The sequence below is a fragment of the Solanum lycopersicum genome, chromosome 1, assembly GCF_036512215.1.
Source record: "Solanum lycopersicum chromosome 1, SLM_r2.1".
NCBI lineage: Eukaryota > Viridiplantae > Streptophyta > Magnoliopsida > Solanales > Solanaceae > Solanum > Solanum lycopersicum.
In genome coordinates, this window is record NC_090800.1 from 23,851,138 (window position 1) to 23,863,213 (window position 12,076).

Genomic DNA, 12,076 nt, shown 5'->3' on the forward strand with positions numbered 1-12,076 from the left:
TTTGTTTCTTTTGAAAATGAAGCACCCATGGTATTTCTCTGTCTCAGAATATATTTGTTCATACTCAATGTGTAATTGACTGTATACGACTGTGTCTAACCATATATGGCTGGTATATATTAATTTATTTGTTTATTGTATTGTTGTGATTTGTTATATGATGTATGTTTATTCTCTTTCATTTTGCCCTTATAGTGATTTTAATTGATATTGAGCGATATAAGTTTACCTTAATTAAAATTGGACAGACTTGTTGCTTGTTATTTTTGGTAAGATATTATGATTGATTTGGAATTGAACCAAATTAGTGCTCCTTCCTTTACTGATTCGGTTCTCCATTAGAATAAGGATCGTTATTTTTCTTTAATTGAGGTTGATTTATTTCTTTCCTTTTCATGTTGAGCCGTCTCTTTAGTATAAATAATGCTCACAGTTCCTTAGACAGAGGGGACATATGCTTTCACCATACGAAAATACACACACTACTCTCATCTTCCACCTTGCTCATATTTTAAAATACTTTATATATTGCTCTCTATTCTTGAAAAAAGTAAGAACCCTAGTAAGGATTTGGATCATCCTTTCTTGCTGTGTTGCTGTCGTGGATTGAAAACTTTACTAAAATTCTTCATTGCCAATATAATTTCTACATAGTTGGTTAGCCTTCTTTACTATTTTAAATTGCGTTTTTGCATAATCAACATTGTTTATATGTTGGAAATGAAAAAAATGAGGAAACATCCGAGTTAGTTTCATTATCCTCTCTCTCTCACGTGTGATAATATATCTATGATTATTCTTTACCTTTTTTTTGTTATTTATCGGTTACTATGAATATCTTTTGTTCCGATTACCTTTCATTATATATATGTCACATTATCCCTTTTACATGTTTCGAACTTAGAGTTCAAGATATTGAAGAGTCGCTTAGAAGATAATTTCTGATGGAGTTTTTATTTATTTTGTTGTATATTTTGTTCATTTGTTTCTTATTTGTTTTATAACAATGTGTAATCTCTCTAACTCTAGTACAAACAAAAATAAATTTGGGGGGTCGTCTAAAGAGGAAGGGGAACTACATGCTACGTGTTTATCTTATTATCGTGAGCATGCCCATAGGAATTAACTTATATGCTTTATCATGTTTACTGATTTTGCATCATCAACTTAATCAAGAATAAAAAAAAAGCTTACTAATTGTGTTTAACTATTCATTGTGATTATTTGTTCATTAATAAAAAAAAAGTTTTCTACATGCCTAATGCTTAGTTTAACAACTTTAAATTTGTTAATGAGTTTTCATATAATTAAGTTTTGCATGGTAAAATCAGAATCTAATAAATTAGTAGACTAATTGGTTAGATGTTAATAACTTTAGGCATGTTAATCATTTAGAAATCGTGTTAATAGGCTTGTAAATTTTTTTAGCATATCAATAACTGAGCTAAAATTCGTTGTGCATATCTCCTGTCACTTTAAATAAATAATCCCTATTGATTTGTCGCATCGAGTGAATCGGCTATCTCTTAAAATTTTCTGCATTAATAATAAAATCTGCTATTGTTCTAAAAAATGTTTTCTGCATCTTATAAAATGACTGCTTAAGAAATATTTCTGCATTAATCACAACCTGATTTCTAATTGTTGCACTTCATTTTTTCTGCTTAAGAATATATTTTCAATATTAATAATCGATGTGTAAATCTGTTGCTATTTTAAAAAATAATTTTCTGCATTAATAATAAATTTGTCACTTATCTAAAAATTTGTTGTATTAATAATAAGTTTATTGGTATTTTTAAAAATAATTTTCTACCTTAAATGAATAAAATCTGGTGTTCTAAAAGATAATTTATGCATTAATAAATAAAATTTGTTACTTTAAGATGCCCTCAATTAACTAGTTTCTGTATACTAAACACTGTTTCTTTAAATAATTTGTTGCATTTATAATATTCTTTTATTGCTTTTGAAATAAAATCTTGCATTTGTAATAACTTGTTTTTTCTTATTTTTTAAAAACAATTCATGACTTTTTTTTTTCTGTCCTGCTATTAACTTTGTGTCTCTAAAATTAATTTATGCTTGCTCGTTTGTATGCTCACACACTTAGCATGAAACCTTTCACAATTATTTGTTGTTTGCGAGCATGTTTATTTAAATTTAGAGGCCAAATTGAAACCTACCGTGCTAAAATGACCAAGTTATTTGTCTTGCATGTTTGACTTGGTGTCTAGGAGGGCCTTATATTCTATTTTGTCTAAATCCACCCTTTAAGAGTCCAATGCCTCTTGGACAATAAAGTTGGGATGATTAGGCACCTTTTAGGTACGAAATACATGCGATGGTTGGGTAGGGGTAGATGGCCCTACGGAGATGATGACATCGACTCAGGCTTGAAAGACAAACTTTGGTTTTTTCTGTCCCTATACGGCAGCCTATCGAAAAACAAAATGAAAAGTCAAGTCCTGATCTAAAAGTCTCTTTTGAGTCTCCCTTCACATTTTACCCTTTTACTTGTTTAATAATTATTTTTGTTTGGGGTAGTTTAAAAAATATAAAATTGTTTGCTTATTTATTTGTCTCTTTTCTATCCTCTCGCTTATTTCTTTATTAATTGTTTAGTATATCTATTTTATTGTTATTGCTTAGCTCACATATTTAAAATTAATATAAGATAGTCTTAATTGTATTTTATTTGTCATTATTTAGCAAGCTTAAATAAATTAACAAATTAAGTGACTTTATTTTCCACTTGTGACCCCCATATATTGCATGAAATACGGCCGGGACCCACATTTGTGGACCTCGAGGGATGCCTAACACCTTTCCCTCGAGGTAATTTGAACCCTTACCCTGATCTCTGGCTCGTTGACCTTAGCTAGACTTAGTTAGGTTAGATAGGTGCCCTAACGCACCTTAATTCGTTAGGTGGCGACTCCAAACTCAAAATTCCAAAAGAGTTGTTAGGTCGTGCACAAAACCCGTTTTTGCGAAATGCGAAAAATGGGGTGTGACAGTTGTTAAGTGATTTGATCAAAGGAAGGGTATTGACTTTGACAAAATACTTTATTTTGTTGTGAAAATATTCTCGATTCACACAATTCTAGATTTGGTTGCTAGTCTTAATATAGAGATTGAGCAGATAGATGTGAAGATGACTTTCCTTCACGGTGATCTAGAAGAAGAGATTTATATGGAATAATTTGAGGGCTTCAAAGTAGATGATAAAGAAAATTTTGTGTGCAAACTTAGAAAGAGTCTATATGGCCTAAAGAAAGCTCCTAGACAATGGTACAAGAAGTTTGAATCTGTTATGGAGGAGCAAGTCTATAAGAAGACTTCTTCAGATCATTGTATGTTTGTACAAAAATTTTCTGACAATGATTTTATCATCCTTTTGCTGTATGTGGATGATATGTTGATTGCGGGCAAGAATACTTTGTGTAAGTCTTATTCTGTGAAAGACTTGGGTCATGCCAAGAAAATTTTAGGAATGAGAATTACTTGTCTCAGATATGAAAGAAAAATTTATTTATCCCAGAAGAAGTACATTGAACGTGTATTGGAGCGTTTCAATATGAAGAATGCTAAGCCTGTTAGTACACCTCTTGCTGGTCATATGAAGATGAGCAAGAAGATGTGTCCTACAGCTAGGGAGGAAAAAGAGAGCATGACCAAAGTTCCATATTCCTCCGCCGTCGGAAGTCTAATGTATGCAATGGTGTGCACTAGATCTGATATTGCTCATGCAGTTGGTGTTGTCAGCAGATTTCTCAAAAATCTGGGAAAAGAGTATTGGGAAGTTGTGAAGTGGATACTTAGATATGTTAGAGGAAGCTCAGATGAATGCTTGTCTTTTGGAGAATCAAATCCAATTTAGAAAGACTATATAAATTCTGATATGGCAGGTGACCTTGATAACAGAAAATCCACTACTGAATATTTGTTTTTTTTTCAGGGGGAGCTATTTCATGGCAGTTGAAGCTGCAAAAGTGTGTTGCACTATCTACAACTGAAGCTCAGTATATTGCGTCTACTAAAGCTGGCAAGGAGTTGATATGACTCAGACAATTTCTTCAAGAGCTTGGTTTGAATCACATGGAGTATATTGTCTATTGTGACAGCTAGAGTACAATAGATTTGAGTAAGAACTAGATGTACCATGCAAGAACAAAATACATCGACGTCAGATATCATTGGATTTGTGAAGATTTGGAGAGTGAATCATTTCACGTCAAAAAGATTCACACAAGTGAAAATCCTGTGGATATGCTGACCAAGACGATATCGAAAGACAAGTTCGAGTTATGCAAAGAACTTGTAGGTATGAGTTCTCTCTAAAGAAGATGAAGATACCTCCTTCCAGTGAATAGGACTGGAGGGGGAGATTTGTTTAATCCATCCCATTTTTTGATCAACTTTTGCTATTCAAATGCTACAAGCAGTTGTTAAAAAGGAATAGCAATTGGAGTTGAAAATAAAAGATTTGGTGGTTGACATATTGATAAGATTTGCAACCATTTTTTACTTTACTATATTAACCTATGTCATTAATGACATAGGCATAATTTTATTCTTCTATAAATAGAGCATTCTTTCTTATTTGTAGAACATACTAAATTAGAGAGAAAAACCTTTTTGAGAGCAAAGCGAGGTATTCCATAGACTGTACAAGAAAAATAGTTTGTTAAGAAAAATATAGTGTGAGCGATATTTTAGTAAGATGGAAACCAAAAGAGTGTTGTTCTTTTTGAGTGTATAGTAGTCACTTTGAGTATTGTATTCGTGATTACACAGTGTAAAATTCCTTATATAGTAATATCAGTGTCTCCTCTTGACCCGTGGTTTTTCCCTTATTCACAAGGGTTTTCACGTAAAATTCTTGGTGTCATTATTTTTTCATTTTATTTCTTTTACTTTTACCATACATATATATTTGTATTTATCCGCATTTTCTCAACATATTTTATTATTTCTATCTTTTTAAGATTCAGTGGTCTCTTTAAACCAGTTTTATAATTCATTGTTGTTTTTCTCAGCTTACCCTATTTACTAACCTAGTTAAATAAAAAATAGATAGACTTTTGAATCAGTTCCGAAATTATACCTTAACACCTGAGTCCCTTTTAATCTGATCAATTAATTTATTTGTAGAGTCACATTTATATACGTATAAAAAATATTCATTTTGTCTTGTTATATTTTTCTTAATATTAAATTTAGTTGATTGATTTTATTGATAGAAAAATCTAAGTGGAGTGATTTTATTGATACAAACCAAAGTTTCATGACTTTGTTAGATTAATTCTCAATATTAAGTGACCTTTGAAGATTTTACTCATTATCTTTTCAATCTTTCTTTCTCGTTTCAAATATATTTCTCCCTTTTTTTCGCTCTTTCAAGAAGCTCTGTTGTATCTATTGAGAGAAAAATTGACAGAATCAATTTAAAACCAAACAAACCCAACTGATATATAGGAAAAGTTACATTAAAACCTCACTAAAATGAATATAATATAAGTGAGATCGTAAAATATTTATTACTTTATTGATGAATTATTTAATTGATAAGTCAATCTTTTATTAATTTTAAGAATGTTTTGACATCATAAAATTCATTCAGGTGTGAAATCTCGAAGAATTTGAATATGTACACTTATGAAAATCTCATTTATGAGCTTGAGGTCATTATTAATAATTTCGATTATTGCAATAAAATGGAAAATTACTAACGTGTTGGATGGTTTAAAATGATACATTTTTAGAGGTTCAAAGATTAGAAGAAATTTATCATTCGAAAAACAATGTTGATGATAGATATGAAGAAGATACAACACCTTTGGGAACCAGTTATGTGTAATGAAACACTCATCACATCTACACTTTTCACAATTTTAGGGAGCGGTCCAAAAAGACAACATCAAAGCTGTTGATAAAATAAGAAAAGTCAAAGATGAGCTTCAACGAGATTCAAATCACTATTAACAGAAAACAGAATAAAATAGAATCATATTTACCAAATTGTCTTAGATATATTGTACTTTTAGAGAATTATTAATTTATAATATTAATGAGACCATATATCTAAATAGGAGACTTCTGAAAATACATTATCTTATTGAAATGAGTGATTTTTTCCGTCTGACCCAGTCAGGACTGGAAAATATTTTATCTTAGAGATACTAATAATTAATCGAGTATTAATTTAGTGAGGTTTTACGATATTTATGCTAATGCCTTTTAAAATAAATAATTATTGGTTTTAATATATTTTTTATTTACTGTCTCCGTCTCAATTTATGTGGTACTTTTCGTTTTTCAGGAGACATTTTAACTTTGATTAGAAATTCACGTATTTATAAACTGTCACGATCCAAATCGAGTCATGAGTGGCGCAACACTTAACCTCCTAGGTGGGGGAATCAATGAATTTAACCCCAACTTATATTTATCATTCAATTTACAAAATACTAACCATGATACGGAAGCTTAAATCTAATGTTAGAAACACAAATCAATTAAAGTCTACTAAATGTAATTTCCAAAACCTGAAAGTCATCACATCAAGGATATCTAATCTCCAAATACTAAGTCTAAGGACACCAAAATAAAGAACCAGTTAGGTTGTATCCGAAACTAAGGACATCATGTCATGACCGAGAGAATCCAATATGAGATCGAATGATTAACTCACCCTGGAACCTGATGTTGGAGAACTTGATAGAGCCGAGAGAGATTCAAAGTCATTGGTACACTCGCTGCACTCCAAAAAACAGAAACAAAGAAAAACGCAAGTAAGGCGTAGTACATGGCAATATGTACTGAGTAGGTATCATCGGTCAACCCAAATTAAAAACTAAATATGCAATGAATAGATAGTATAAAATCAACTATTACACTTAGCAGGTGGCAAACAACAAACAACATAAACCAGTGACAAGAACACTAAGTGTGTATGTAACCAATCAACAATATCAAGAACATACTTGAGGACTCATGCCTCCAAACTAAGCAAATTTGAGAATTGAGTTATTTGAGATTTAGTACATTATTTTGTTTATATATCTTTTCTTTTAATGTTATTGTGTCAAAACCTGAAACCCCGATTCAATAATGTTGTGTCAAAATGTGATACTCCGATTCAATAATTTTGTGTCCGAACGTGAAACATCGATCCAATAATATCGTATCGGAGTGTGACACCCTGATCCAATAATACCATGCTGAAACGTTACACTTGATCCAATAATGTCAGTAATTTATTATTTATTATCATCACTTTTCACTTCATTAATAACAGTTCACCAAGCCTTCTTTATTCAAGACATCACTTCGATATAGAGGTTTCAAGATTATAAGTTCCCGTACTCAAGATTTCAAATCAATCACAAACCTCACAACCAAGCCACACAATCGCACCATCACGTACAGAGAGAACTTCACAATATCACTCAATGCATATCAATCACTATTAAGACTTTATCTATTAAATAGAATAAATCATAACTTACCTTCACCGAAAAACCAAAGTCAAACAAGTTACTTCTTCATTACTTTTCCTTTCGTCAATACCTCTGAACAATTCCAATCTATGCAACATACGTAATTTGTAAATTAACAAGTCTATAGACACACATATTACTCTATGTATAGCCTAGACCAAAAATGATCTAACACAAATCTATACTCATGTTCCTAATCTTGAAGTTCATTGATATGTCAAGTCTCTTAAATCTTATATTCAAACCTAAGGTTAAGTCTTTATTTCTCTGAATAACATAATCTTAATTATATCCAAATAATATACAACATTTAATATTTAATTATCTATCTCAATATATCAAATTCGATTTATATAAAATTAATAAAAATTATAATATCTACAGCTGGTGACGGCACGAGTGGCAGTCAACACTTCCATTTGCAACCTAGTATCTTCATCACTCTATTAATGCCATGTTGCACTATTAATTCTTTAGTAATCATCAAATAATTATTACCTACCAACCTTGCCCAACCTCAAACTAAACTCTAACCGTAAATAGTTCTTTTTGTTTATAATTGTTGAACTTGTACGTATTAATATGCAGTGGCGGAGGTAAGATTTTTATCGAGGGATTCAAAAAATAAGCAAGCATATTAATAATATTCAAAAATAAGCGGGTGAGATCGAGTCAAGTATAAACGGAAGGGGTGGGTTAAAAATAAATAAGTATGATTTGATTTAAGCAACTGAAAAAATTCAACTCTACCTCAACACAAACTATAACATCACAAGGTATGCTCTTCTAATAACATCACAATGATTTGGTTGATAATTCAATATTGTAAATCTTTCACCAGGGTCAAACTTTAAAGTACTCAAATCAAATTCTTGAGAAGTATGTGATGTTTCTTTTGAATGATTGATATTTTCTTCTTGGTTAGATTGACTTTGACTATGAGAGACTAAACTTAGTTTCTTTACTGGGGTAAAATACTTCTTCATTGAATATTAAGACTGAATTATAAAGTAAAAATTTAGTTAGAATTTAAGAGAAATAAACACACAATAAGAACAATTAAAGAAAAGTGCACACACGATAAAGACCAAAACCAAAAAGCTTAAGCAATAACTGTTTATCTATCTCTCCAATATTAGATTAAGAAAATATATTAAATTAGCGAAACAATGAAATTTTAATGATATCAATATATTAGTCAACAAAAAGAAAGCACATCACGAAAGAACGAAATAAGGTATATAAAAGTTTAGTAAGAAAATAGGGAACCAAAAACTTATCGAAGTAGATATCAATGGAGAAGAAAAAAACGACTGGTATAGGCTTCAAATTTTCGATAACGATCAATCCAACAGAAGTAGCAAGGAGCAGCGACAAGCAGCACCCACCAGCGTTCAAGGTAGCAAGGAACTGGGAAGTGGGAAGAGAGATGAAAAATAAAACTGGAAAAATCCTAGAAGAACAAAGTGGTTTTTAAAAATTTGACTTTGTAATTATGAATTAATCTAATAAATCCTAAATTTCCTCTTTTTTTTGGAACTAAAAGTCAATTTTCTGATTGTATTATTATTTAACAAAATAAAATTAAAACGCCTAAACAGAAATTGGGAAAATGCTGAAAAATAAACCTGAAAAAATTACCTTGGTTGGGGCTCGGACACGCAACCTCACTTTCTCCAGCGAGAAATCTTGAACCCCCAAAGCCACTAAGCTACGCCTTTGGTGTACATTAAGAGGGTTCAACATTATATATATACATATAAATTAAAAATTTAACCGTATATATAGTGTAATTTTTCGGTGATGGGGGTTCGGAAGAACCCCTTGCTCTAACATAAATCCGCCCCTGTTAATATGTATTAAAAATATTCAATACCTTGGATGAATATTTTTAGGCGAAAACTTAGCCGCGTCAATTTTGTTTTCGTTCGACGCCGCTTTTTTGTTGTTCTCCTCTTCCGCTTATTCTTTCTTCTTTGTTTACAAATTATTTCTTTACCTAATTATTTTAAATGACCAATTATAAGATGTGGTAAAAATGACCCACTATTAATTTTAATGTCATTTTATTTTCTTTAAGCACCAACTAAATAAATTTTAAAACTATCACATTAACTCTGTAATTGTAGTTACGAATAATCCAAAATATCCATTTAAAATTTAACGGAAGTATTTTATAAATAAAAAATTCTATACTCAAAATGATCAAATGGGTCGTTACATTATATACCAAAATATCAATCGTTCGTCCTCAAACGATCAAAAGAAGGACAAGGATGAAAAGGTAGATGTCTTAGTGATTCCTTCCAAATATTAGTACCAAGACTTCATCTCAAAAGTATCACACCAACCAATTGGACATCTACACCCTCCCATACAATGACTCAAATGGAGCCATCTCAATACTTTAATGACAACTTATTATTGTATGTAAACTCAACTAATAACATAACTATTCCCAAATGGACTCTTCAATTACCGAGTCTTCCATAAGACCTTAGCACAACCATATGACAAATATTTTCTACCATATCCATAATAAAATTCTGAATCAATATTAGCTACAATAAGGAGTTAACCTGAACCAACCACAACACAATCATGACGCACAAATCATCATAGATCTTATTATGATTTTCTTTTCATACATTAACTTTCACGAGCTAACCCTATACCTGTGAGTTTTAGCTCCCCGCAATCCACCGACCTTGTCCTCAAAACAGACATACATATACTCTATTTATCAGACTTAGCATATCCTTCACAGCATCCTACTAAAGTCGACACTTTCAAATCGTCACTATTATCAATGTCTTCCTAGCAACCACATTGTCGCCTCTAAAAATTTTGAACTATGACTCCTTCTCTTTCCATGTAAGCATTCCATGACAGATACAAGTTTCACCTACAGATGATGCACTAATTTTTCAAATCTGCTAGTACTTTTTCATCAAGATAAAATTATTAAATCTCACCCATAATCAACTCCACGCAAACTTAAACATACCATATTTAAACTACCATTCCAAACCATTGCATAAATCACGCTAAAACTAAGAGAATACATGGTCACTCTATGTCGGACAACTGTAAATACTCATGGTAGCTCTTTTATAAATTCTCATAAGTAAGGTGAAACATATAGAACAACTGGAATACTCCATAAACCTAATGACAACACTACATATGTTATTTGAGATAATCAAGTCGGCTAAAACATTCATTCGACCCACAACTAGGGATCCACCCACAAAAGTCAAAGTATGTGTGTACATAGCTAGTGAATCATACTCCAACGCATCTACATGATGAAAATAGGTGGTCACATAAGAATGCATAGAACCAAGATTGAATAATACTAAATGCTTCCTCCAAAGAGTCCATGTCAAAAATTTCCATTTATTCCTTCACTTTTCTTTTAAAAAAATTCCATGACACAGAATTCTAAATATCTTAAATTTTTCAATACACCAAACACTTTTCCTTATTGCTGACTCACTTACCAATCCTATTGTTAGGCCAAATACCCTTCATTTTTAGCATCTAAACCAAAAAATTACATCAAACCCTCCTTAAGTCCTTTAACAATCAAAAGTAATCAAATTTTTTACTCAAATTATACACGTGTCCTTTAAAATGCTAGATATTCAATGTGATCAATCATTTCTTACTTTACTAGCCCATATCTTGACAACACATACTGCCTCAAACATAGACTCACAATGAAAAACTTGATATTTGATCCAAATTGTGTAATTCCATCCCGTTATCTATCAACATTAGCTCATGCTTTGAATATCCTTATGGATTGGTAACTTAGCTTATAATTGATCGCCTCTGCATCGATCTTACGGTATCCTTTGCTAAAAATTTCAGCATACCAGTTACGAAACTCATAATCATGAAAGAGCTTATCACCACACTCAAGTCTAACATGTGTAGACTTCTTTCTCAAATCTTATCCAACAATTTTCAATGTTTATGAATAACATGTAAAATTATCACAATAATCTTGGCAAAACGGATGGAGCCATGTGTTTGTGAATTCAATTATCCATTCTTTCATAAGATAAATCTTTGGCCCTTGTAATCAAAGTAAACATTCTTATTCCCTCGTATTTATAAAAGTTAAACTACATCCCACTAATTATTTCCATTTGTAACTCTTACTCCTTTCAATTCTATTTGACCGATGTTTCAAAACATTCTATAACTTTTTGTACGACCACACCACCACCAATTGGTGGTAAACGCCAACTTTAAATAACTGCAGGTTGTCATTAATATACTTAAGTCGTTTAGCCAAAAAAAATTTATTATATAGTCGCATCCAAGTCATAAATTATCAAAAATCTTATAACTGTTATGCTCGGTAATCATTGTCATCATCACGAAGTCAATCTTATTACCGACATGACACCTTAAACACACTTGTACCACCCAAATATCAAAAGCTAATACAATTTTATATGCACTTCATTACTAAAATCCTCAATACCTTCACACTATTATACTGACTTCTGTTACCCATAACATTAGCATTACGATATCAATCCACTCATTTGCAATTT

The 12,076-nt window shown here is 31.3% G+C and overlaps 1 long non-coding RNA gene across 1 annotated transcript; it reads right to left on the minus strand.

Moving 5' to 3' along the window:
• Window positions 1–5,824: 5,824 nt before the first annotated feature.
• On the minus strand, window positions 5,825–9,469 carry LOC112941097 (uncharacterized). The gene is made up of 3 exons (XR_003246056.2): window positions 9,147–9,469; window positions 6,698–6,761; window positions 5,825–5,929 (listed from the first exon to the last, which is right to left on the minus strand). It is a non-coding gene; the product is annotated as an uncharacterized lncRNA (long non-coding RNA).
• Between the last annotated feature and the right edge of the window lie 2,607 nt (window positions 9,470–12,076).